General features: G+C 39.1%; 1 protein-coding gene across 8 annotated transcripts in view; it reads left to right on the top strand.

Annotated features, from left to right (window-relative positions):
- The window catches only part of CASK (calcium/calmodulin dependent serine protein kinase), a 314,565-nt gene that overhangs the window by 166,747 nt on the left and 136,104 nt on the right, over positions 1-11,714 (top strand). The gene's annotated exons all lie outside the window — the stretch shown is intronic.

Genomic DNA, 11,714 nt, shown 5'->3' with positions numbered 1-11,714 from the left:
TGCATGTCTTATTTAATAATCACAATACCCAATGAAGTAAGTAGTATGAAATAAGTATCTTCATTTTAAGAGTAAGGAAAATGAACCTCAGAAAGGTCACATAACTTGCCCAAGGTCATAACCACCATCTGTCCTCACAACATGGTAGCTGGCTACCACCAGAGTAAGCGAATGAAGAGAACAAGGTCATAGCTGCAGTGCCTTTTTTTGATCTAGCCTCTAAAGTCAACACTGTCACTTTTGTAGTATTCTGTTGGTCACACGGGACTAGCAGTAATTCAGTGTGGGAGGGATAAATATCAGGAGATGATGGTTGTTGGGAGCCATCTTGGAAACCGGCTAATGCAGATGTCGGTCAACCTTTGAACCAAGGAAGAGTCAGAAGTACTGCTTAAAATGATGGTCAGACAACTGATAATTTATCAGGCAAGACTGCCTGTATCGGTGTAATTTTTGCCATTTCTTCCTTTATTTTGATTTTTAGTGCACTATAGTTTTCTTAAACAGTGCAATTCACTTCACAAATATTTATTGGAGTCCCTGCTGTGTTTCTAGTGGAGTGTGGAGGTTACAGAAGAGATATATTAGCCACAAGCTAATTCAGGGTCTCTGGAAATTCAAGAGATTCCACAAGCAAGCCAAGAATTCAGATTAATACATGTTGTATGGTACAGACTTTAAATGCTCTATAAATGAGAAAAGGGAGAAAACAGTGAATCAAAGTGATTCTGACAGGCCAGGAGAACTAGAAGGAAAGAGAAGAGAACACATAGTAAACAGCAGTTCTGTGCCAGTACCAGGCAGAGCATTTTCCATAGAAGAGCCCTAACAATGGGTGGTGGTAGTCCTGTCTTACACATGAGGACATTGAGTTACAAAGGGTTAAATAGCATGCCCAAGGTGGCACAACTAGTAAATTAACTCTAAAGCATGTGTTTGGTTTTTTTTTTTTTTTCCAACCTCACCCTCTGCCTTAGCAGAAATAATGGTTTTTCTCTAGGGTACCTTATTATAGGGAAACTGGAGTCAAGTTTTGTATGCTTTTTAACTTCATTCAGACAGGGTTTCCTGTTCTAGGCTCTGAGGTAGCAGAATTGACTATGGAAGAACTCAAACCCAATTTTTTTCCTATTCTTGAAAACCTTGGACTTCATTAAGCTACTTTTTTAATCCCATCAATATCAGTATAAATTCTTTATGACTTAAGTTATTTTGAGTTCCCTAATTGAAATATAAAGAAATTTTTATTTCCATTTTTCTAAGATACTAGGAAATATTATTGCAATTGGTCAAAAGTATAAATGTCAGAGAATATAAGATTAACAAAAACATAACTCATCAGGCAGAAATTTTAAAAATTGCAAGTTCTCTGTAAAGGTAGCTCCTTGAACTTTTCTCACTCAGGTCACCAATAGTTTTCTTGGGTTCTCATTTATCTTTCTCGTGCATCTGCTCTTCAAAGTTCTGCTTCTGTTATCCAAGTCTAAATGCTCCTGCCCAACTGTTCTAATTACTTCCTGTATCATCCACCAAATACTGGCCTCCTGTGTGTTCTGCTCTGACCCTTATGATTTACTCCTTGAGATGTTAGAGCAGCTCCCCAGAGTGTCATTCCTGCCTTGTGTGAAGTTTCCTGCTTTTGAAATATTTGTTTGAGTATGAAGTGTGTTTTTAACTCTGGCCTCAGAATTCGTTTGGAGTGGTTCAGTAAGAATGGTTCAAGGGGCACGCATGCTGTAAATTATTTTGCCAACCTGTAGTGAGCTGTATTCACCAGGGGTGCATGAGAGCTTTCCTGACTCACAAGGATTATTGGGGTTAGGATTAGGGTACCTTTTCAACCTGCCTTGGAGTCAGAACCCAGAGGACACAGGACAGCTCAGTCATACCAGAACTTTGTGCTTCAATTAGACAGTTATTTGGGGCTACCCAAGCTCGAGTCTTCTAAAGTTGCGATGGTTGGTCTTTTAAATACTCTTCTCTGACCCCTCGGGAGGCTGGATGTGGGAAGAGAAGACATGCCTTATATAGTCCACAGGAGAACATCACATTCAAAAGATAGTTTCTTCAAGGAGGGGTGGGGGACAGTGGAAGCCTTTATCCAGTTCACTGCACACCCGAACCAGTGGTTGCCTTTAGGAGGAGTGAAGCTGAGCTCTCTTAGTCAGAGCTGTGGTTTGCTCAAGGCACACTGAGCCCCCCTGCTCTCTTCAGGATGTGGTGTCTGGCCACAGCCCTGTGTCTGTCTCTGCGCGCAGGCTCTCGCCACCCACTACAAGCAGCTGTAATCATGGCCGTCCCACCCTTAATCAGGATGTGAAGATTTTCTGCTTGTTCCACAAGCTGGTTTCTCAGCCAACCATGGGAGTATTTCCCTTAAAAACTATTTTGAAACAGCAGAAACTATGGCCCAAAGTTTGGAAATTTATAATAGCACAGAGAAGTGATAAGCCTTGGAAGAAAGGTCTAATGACAAAACATAAATGGACCAGCCATTCAGAGTTTCACTATACTTCATCTTTGCCTTTTGTCTCTCCACAGAGGCTTGAATGCACTGGATAGACACTGTCTTCTAGAAATGCACACGATAGAAACATGGTGGCAGTCTTTAGAATTGGAATGACTTCAGAGGTGGGAGTTGGAAAGCAAATGGGAAGTTAGCAGGTTTAAGGAAAGGGAGACTTTAGCGTTGGATTAGAAGAGGCAAAAATATTTTTGAGGACAGTCAAATTTTGAATTTCAACATTGAGTCAGTTAAGTTTGGTTCATATCATGCTTCATAATCGACCTTTTTTTTTCAAGTTCTTTGAAAAGCCAAAAGTAGATTAAAATTTCTGAAAATGAAGCACTTGGTAGAATTGTAAAAAATAATGTAAGCAATCATATTGCCACAGGTGCAAAACACATACATACACCTATACCCTGGGAAATAATGAGTTGGATTGCACTGAGATACAGGGAATTAAAAAGGCATCATGTATCAGTGCCCAGAACCCTCACCACTGTCCCTTTCTTCCCAAGACCAAGGTTTCCTGGCTATTTTATTACCAATCACTTCTTTGGAATTTCTAGATTAAATTGTCTTGAGGTTAAGCCCCCCTGCTCCATATCACTTCCTGTCTTTATTCAAGAGAAAAAAAGAGAGGGGTGTCAAGGGAAGATGAGGAAGAGTTGGGTATCTGAGGTCTTACCTTCTGTACCTATTAATTTCTAGATTTATTTTGTCTTATTAAGAGCCCCAAGTATTGAAGTAACAAGCTTCCCTGAGAACCACTTTTAGAAAATGTATAATAATAATAAATAATAACCACTGAAGTACTTATATATAGAAATTCATTTAGTTGTTACAATATTTAATGGAAATATCTCTGAGATGAATACCATTTATTACTGTCATTTTCTAGATGAGAAGATTTAGGTCCATAGAGGGTAAATAACTTATTGATGATAAGATAACTGGTATATTGTAGGGCCTATATTTGAACCCCGATGGTGCGACTTCAGAGCCCATCCAGAGCTGCTACTGGAATCTGGATTGTTGTTTTAGAAAAGGTGACCAAGTATCCCCAGTGACCAAAAATGTATCTCGCTTGTATACCTGTTTCTAGTTTTCATTCTGAAAATTTACTCATTGCTGTCAGCTCCTCATTGTACAGGTACTTTTCCCCTTCGTAATTGATAAGTAATCTGAGGGTCATATTTTGAGATTCTCTGAATATGGTTTTTCCCTCTCACCCAGTGGATTTTAGTGTTTATTGATGGTCCTTGCCTAAATCATTGCTTATATTGGTGGTTGCATCTTTGTAATGTTTTGACAGATGGAGATACATTAGACTTGAAGTAGTCATTTTAAGGTATCACTCTAAACAAGTCTTGGTGTTTTAGATATTTCTCAAATTATACTATATGTGGCATAGTTTCTAATACTACCATGTGGTCTCTTCCTCCATCAAAAGTCAGCCTATAATTCCCCCCCAAATAAATAAATTTTTAAAAAGCCAGCCTAAAATGTGTTGTTTTAATAGACCTCCAAATAAAATACTGAATCCAGGAAATACAAGTTCTCTGGGATTCCATATCTCCAGAAATATCTGGTAGAGAAAATTGGAAAGAAGAAACCAGGGTTCAAGTCTGTAGATAATCATTTCTTTGGCAATGCTTTGGCCAGCAGAGGGCAGTGTATCACCAGCCCTAGTTAAACCTCTTCTGCTGCTGAAGCATAAACTGCCCACCTTGCACTATTTTCCAGCTAGAAACGTCGAACAGTTTAAAAGTTTAGTTTCTTTTAAGCTCTAACAAAATGATAAACTTTACTTTAGTAGCTGAGAAACACTTTACACCTGATAGAATACAAGTAATGATATGGACAATGGATTTCTGTCCTCAAGATGAAAACCCGTTGACACTCATCTGCCTTTAACAGGCTACGTCTTTTGGAGTTTCATTTTGTTTCGTTTTGTACGAGTGATTATACCAAGAGTCACCTTTGTAAAATCATTCACAGCCACAGTTATCCTGGTGGTAAAAAGAAAGTCTGACATTTTATTATGTGAAAGTTTTTCTCATATCTTTTAGCTTTTTAGACTTTATTTTTAAAGCCATAGCAATTCATGGACATAGTTTTTAAAAGTCAAGTCCTACTAAAAGGCTTGTAATGAAAACGTGTCATGTCTATTCAGTTGCCTCATTATCCAGCATATGCTTGTTTTATCTCTGACAATACAGAGATACTAAATCTTCAGTAACCCTGCCACTCCCCACCCTGCAGTGGTTTGTAAAATAGATAAGTCCCCTTCTCTCTCACACCCAGATACACACACAGACACATGCACGAGCACACACACAGCTTTCAAACAAAATAATTTGAGGCGTTGTCTTTTTTGTTAATGAAATTACTATATTTGTTGTCACCTGTTTAGAAATTAATGGTACACATACTTTGTGTTTTATATGCATTATATGCATCATTTATCTATTGCTGCATACCGAACCACCCCTAGACTTGGTGGCTTATGACAACAGCCATCTGTTCACTCTCAGTCCTGCAGTTGGTCCTGGGCTCAGCTAGACAGTTCTTTCAGTCTCACCTGGGGCCATTCATGCAGCTTCTTAGTTATCTGGCAACTCAGCTGAGGCTTGGATGGTCCACAGGGACCTCGACTCATGTCTGGAGCCTCAGCTGAGATGGTTGTACAGTCTGATCATCTTTCTCCGTGTGATCTTTCACCCTGGGTTCTTTACACCATGTTGGTCTCAGGGTCTCAAAAGTGCAAAACTGGAAGCTGTGAGGCCTCTTAGGCCTTGCTCAGATGCCATACAATGTCCACCACTTTTAATTGGTCAAAGCAAGTCACAATACCTGCTCAGACTCAAGAGGTGGGCAGAGGCTCCATGTCTGCATGAGAAGCGCTGCGGAGAATTTTAATCTACCACATTTCATTTAATGTGCTTGTGATTGCAATGTCCTAACTAGATTTTTATATTTTTTTCCTAAAGTATAGTGCATTGGCTCTTCCTTGGGGATTAATATAGTATGTGTACCTCAGAGTTCATTGTTTCTTGGATAATATCCAAAAAGAAAAGGGATACCCACTGTGCTCCACTCGGGTCTTGGAGCTATTATTTTCTTTTGATTATTTCTTACTTTTAATACACCTTTTAATATATCATGAATTCATGCTGTTTCCTTTGTACTCTTTAATCCTCTGTAAATAGCTCTTTCTTTTCTATTTCCAGAATACTAATCTAGCTTTTCAGTAAAACTAGAAGAAAAGTCTGTCTGCTAACTTGATCCTAAGAACTGGGTGATTAATTGACATCTGCAATAGTAGAGTGTAAAAGGGTATAGAAAGATGATGAGTCTGGCTTGCCCCTTTGGTAGCTTCCCCCCCACCCCCCCATGCCAAGTTGTGCTTAGTACTGGAGGTTTAGTAATTTGCAGGATCACAAATGCCAACTGTCAGAGCATGAGACCCTCATTTACTTACTTAGCTGACTCCTCTCACTACTTGCCACATATATTTGGAACTCTATAATCAGTCTGCACAAGAGCTGACCCTGTGTGTTCCAGTGTTTTTCAAGTCTCACTGGCCACAAAGGGGAACTGAATATGAACATGCATGCAAACCTCATCAGTTCCCTTTGCAACCAGCTGAGCGTTGTTTTTAATATAGCAGAAACAGTGTTCTTCTTTTGAATACAAACCAAATTTCCACACAAATAATGAAGCATTTCTGCTTCTGACAGATCAGGGGACACATAAGAGAAAAGGGTACTAAATTGTGAGACAGGCAATTAAAAGAGAAAGTCAGAAAATAAGAGGTAAAACTGAATTGGGGAAGAGAAAGAGGTGATGCTGAGTACAGGAAAGGGAAAAAAAAAAAAACGGGTGGGAGGATTGAGGACACTAGAAAGTTGTGGTGGGTGATACAACATGAGAAGAGGCAGGAAACGTAGAAAGGAAATGTCTGTAACAGGAAAGGGTCTGTAACAGCATTGCCAGCAGCGTTAATGGAAGGCATTCAAATCTTTTGGTCCAGAAGTTTGTCACTGGATAAAATGTAAAAATATAGCACATCAGAATGATTACCATTCCCACCTGAGTTTATGCTATTGAGTCAGTTTTACAACGAAGGTGCCTTGTCCCCATTTCAGGATGCAGTGCGGTGACCTGTTTGACCACTCTGATTACAGAGAACGAAGCCAAGTGTCAGAAAGCAAAGAAACCTTAGCACCTAATATAAATGTCACAAAGCTCCCAAAATCCATCAAATTATTTTAGATAAAGTTTAAACAGACTCTCTAGCTGTAAATATTAATGAATGCCTATGGTGTGCTGAGCAAGGAGCAGGGGCCAAATCCACTACAAAAAAAAAAAAAAAACTCTGGGAAGCTGCTTGGGGACCATTGACCATACAACAAGCAGACTCCCTCCTCCACCCCCACCAGCTGTACCCACCTGAGTAGCCCTGAGGGCATGACTGTGTTGGTACAACCTGATGAAGCAACAAGATCCCAGGTGGCCCCTGGTTGCCACTCATTTTTAAGGTGTTGACTGTTCTGTAAAACTCAAAACTTCTATTAAAGGAATCTAAAGAACATCTCATCCAAATTTTACTAAATGCTCGAAATGCTTTGTTACCCTCCCAGCCTGCTGAGGACTCATACTATATTGGAACAGGTCTACTAGCAAACGACTCACTGGCTTTCTATTCCATTTGAGATCTGCAATTGTTAGAATACCCTCTCCTACAATCTGGTGAAACATGCTGCTTGCAATCCTCATCCTTCACTGGTCCTCTTTCAGCTCGCTCCCTGCAGCTACGCACATGCACATTTTTGCACAGATGTCTTTCCTTTAGCCTTCTGCTTTAATCCCATTCTTTAAAACTGTCCTTCTTCTGGTGTCCTCTCCTCTTCTACTTGCTCAAGTTTCAGAGTATGCTTCTGACTCACACAAAATAGAGTGGGTCTGCTACCGTGCCTGTCCTGGACAGTGCTATTGGCAGTGAAAGCTGAAGTTCAGTTCCCCATTGTAAGTGCCTCCCCCCGCACTTCATTCGACCCAGGTCAGCTTCCACTGTGTAGCTTCCTAGTTCTGATGTTTACCTTCAGCTTCTGACCATTCCATTGTATTATTTCCCCTGCCTTTCCCTGGCGTTTGAGTATTTCAGTAACATACATTGAATGTTTCCTACCGGCCAGGAACATTTATTCACTCATTCAGTCTTCATAACAACACTACGAGTTAGGTACTCCTATTACTCTTGTTTTCTCAGTAGAGGAAAGAGAGCTTGTCCAAGGTGACATAGTAAGTGGTGGAGCCAGAAATTGGACTCAGGCAGTCTGGCTGCAGCAGCTGCCCTTTAACCTGTCTGTTATGCCTCTCGGTTCATTATTTAATAATGTTTAATGTCACTGGGCTAAGAAGACCCATTGGATCCAGCCCCACCATAAGGCTTGCCATGGCTTTACCAGTGGGATGATGATACTCTGGTCCACTGGTCACGACCTCCTCCTGCCCGACTCTGTTTGAATAGGCAATACTAACATCTTCTTGGTCCCCCCTCCTTTTTTTCCCCCACCTGCTAGTGAATGGCTAAATCTTTTTAAAAATATGTCTACACATTTAACAGATCAACTCCTGGTCTGGGAGACTTTCTATCACTTTAAAATCATTTGCATATCTGTTGTACTCAGATGTTTGAATTTTGTAGTTTAATTCTCAGCAAGCATTTCTATTTCTATGTTCTCAGGGGACACCTCACTTGCACTTCTATGTACTGTTTCTGACTGTAGTGCCAAGCTATCTAATTATAAGATAAGTCCATCAGCAAATTCTTTAGCTTGATCCTTGAGGGATGAATATATTTCAAAGGGTCAGGGTTCATCTAGATTTATTGACTAGAGAGCGTCTTCCTTTGCTTATGGTATCTGGCAAAAGAAACCATCAGCAAAGTAAGAGACAAGTCCCATACTGGTAGAAGTTGTTTGCAGCCCATATAAAGAACAAAAGATTGGTGTACAGAGTATGTAAAGAACTATTTCAACAATTTGAAATAAAAAAGAAAGAAAAGAATAAAAGCAGCTCATTAAAGGGAAAGACAGAGACGTGTAGCTATGAATAGGCAATTCACCCAAGGAGAAACCTGAATGGACAAAGCACTGTGAGAATCTGATGCTCCATTTCACTTGTAATCAGAGAAGTGCCAATTAAAACCACAGGGAAATGCCATTTCACACCTCCCAGATTGGGACAAATTAGTAAATTTGATAAAATCAAGTATTGGTGAGGTTGTGGGTAGAGGAACATTTATCTTCTTAGTGGTGGGATAGGTAGATAAATTGGTAAGTTCACTTTGGAGAGCACTTTGTCACAACTGAGATAAATTGAAGATATGCATACCATTTACTACCAAGCATTTCTCCTTGTAGGTGTCGACCGTAGAGAAATTTCACACATGGGCACAGGGCGTACAAAGACTTCACTTGAGCATGGTTCCTAAGAGCAAAAAAGTGGAAACCACCTAAGAGCCCATTGTTAGGGGAAATGGAGAATTGAACTCTTGTTTATTCTCATGATAAAACACTGTGCATCTGTGAAGATGAATGAATGGCACCTACATGTATCAACAGAAACATAATTTGAGTGGGAAAAGTTACAAGAGAATATAATAGTAAGATACTATTTGTAAACTTTAAGAACAAAAGCTAGTGCACATTGTTACGCATACCACTTACGTGTGTTATAAAAGTGTAAATATATACATCAGAATAATATACACTAACTTTAGGAAAGAGGCTACCTCAGGATGAGTTTTAGTATATCTAACTTTTCAGATTATGTATAGGTACAAGAGAGCAGTTAAGCAAATGGAGCCAAAACACTTAACATTTGTAAATTTTGGGTGATGGGTGCTTAGCTGTCTGTTACAGTGGGGTTTTTTTTTCCATTTTTTTATACGTTTGAAATATTTTATAACTGAAAAAAGATAACATGTGGAATTACCAAACCAGAGTATAACTTGTAACAGTTCACTGCTGTTCCTGGAATAACTTGCATGGCTTCCTAAAGCAAAAAGAGATTCTCTGTATCCAAAACCATGATTAGAAACCTTTTCCAAAGCTCATTTTATGGTGGTTCTTTATGCATTTCCTGGGCCAAAAGTAGAATTATTAAGAATGAGAGACCTCTAATTTGATTTCTTTTTTCCTCCTTCTATTCAGCCTGTACGCTTTTGTCCTGCGTTATTGTCCATGTTTCAGGCAGAGCCTTCAGAGTGTACAAATGTGTGATAGCTAGAAAACGATTTCTTTTAAGATTTTGGTTTTTTGACACCACACAGTTTTGATGAGTAAGAAACAGAATATTTTTGCCCTAAGTACATATGAATGCCTATTTGTGGGTTTGGGGGGATTTTGTTTTTTTTTTTTTTTAAGCAACAGACATCTCAATAATTACCATTGTCCTTGGGCAGAATGCAGTGAAAATGACAAGCACTGTCTTAGCAGAGACAATGCCTATGGAGTAAAAGTCTACCAGCTTGCATCCCCTCATATGTAAAATACAGTTGATCCTTACATCATAACACACTGAGGATTAAATGATAATGATGCATGCCAAGCACCCAGCACAGTAAAAGGCACATAAATAAATATATTTTACTTTGCTTCCCATTCCTTTGCATGTGAACTTGAAGGGGAGAAGTAAGAGGCAAAGTAGAAGTTTAGGACATACCTAGCACTTCCTTTCTGGTTCTGAGTGTGTTGTCACCAGCACACAGCCAGCCCTCAAGGTCTTAATTTGAAAACCGGACTGAACTGAGGCACTACAGCAGCCACTTATAGGAATGTGTCCTCAGGTGGGTCATGTGGCTATGAAAAAAGACACCACACCAGCCTTCGTGAGAGTTTCTGTCTCATCCGAGTTGACATAATTCAGGTTATATTCTGAGATTCAAATGCTTTCTTATCATCAAAACTACAAATTTCTTTAGAACTTTATGGTGTCTGTTGGTGCCTTACTCTCCAGTAAATGTCATACTGTTGTGAATATTTTTCTCACTTTGTGTTTTTGCTTTTATGTTTTTTGACCCCAAAAATCTACTTCCTAAAGTCAAATCTATCCGTTTTCTCCTACAGTTATTCCTATTTTATTAATAGAAAGTTCTTTCCCTTCCACACATGAGTTAGTCATACATTTTAAAGTCTTCTAATGGTTTCATTATTTACATTTAACTCTTTGATCCACTTTTTTTTTAGTGTGATATGAAGTGAGGCTATAAATTGGCTTTTTATTTTAAATAAATACAGCACTATTTATTAATGCATTCCCTCCTTCCCCAGTGCTTTTTGTGATGTCTCCTTGATATGAAGTGATTCTCTCTGAGGGAAAAAAGTTTATCAGAGCCACTCAGAAAACTTTTTTAAAAATTCACTTAATCCCTTTTTGCAAGATTCTAACGCATCTTGACTAACAGAATCTTTGGTTTTCCTCTGATTTGTTCTTGCTCCTACCCTTCTGAGACTGATTAATTTGCCAGATAATATTGTATATCATTAAGGGTCTGCATAGAGATATGCATTCCATCCCTCTGATAAGCTGCTTCTTGTATCTGCTCCACAGTGTTAGACTTAATGAAGAATAAGAATATATTTTAATATCTGGTGAAATAAGTTTCCATTCATATTTCAAAAGGCTAAAAAATAATTAGCCTGTTAACATGTTTCTACAAAATCCAGACTGCCTGTTGAGAAAACTCCATTTCATGCTGTTTTTCTCTTGTGGGTAACTTTCAGTAAGGCTTTGCTTCACAGAGCTGTAATTATATTGGTTCTTCTTTTATATCAGCAGGACTGAAGAATCCATTTTAAAAAGCAGTTGAAAATAAAACCTTCTGTACTAGAACAGAATTTTCTTTTTCTAGTGACCTGACCTTAGAAATTCAACTGCCATCAAACCAGGCTCTGCACAGAACACTTTTACAAAACTAATAGCAATACTCAGCATTTAGGTCTTACTCTGGCAGCCAGGCAGTTAATTTTGCCTTTGTTTGGTTTTGCATATGTGAGGTGTTATTTAGAAACTTGTTGTGAAGCTCTTTTGCAAGGTAGGGATGTGTATGTACTTCTGAATGTCCCTTTTCTGTGTGCTTCTAGAACTAAACCTTGGCTTGGGGGAGGTAGGACAGTGTTTCCTGCCCGTGTACACTAAT

The sequence above is a fragment of the Camelus bactrianus genome, chromosome X (assembly GCF_048773025.1).
Source record: "Camelus bactrianus isolate YW-2024 breed Bactrian camel chromosome X, ASM4877302v1, whole genome shotgun sequence".
Lineage (NCBI taxonomy): Eukaryota > Metazoa > Chordata > Mammalia > Artiodactyla > Camelidae > Camelus > Camelus bactrianus.
Note: the sequence above shows the minus strand (reverse complement) of the source record. Positions and strands in the feature narration are given on the sequence as shown.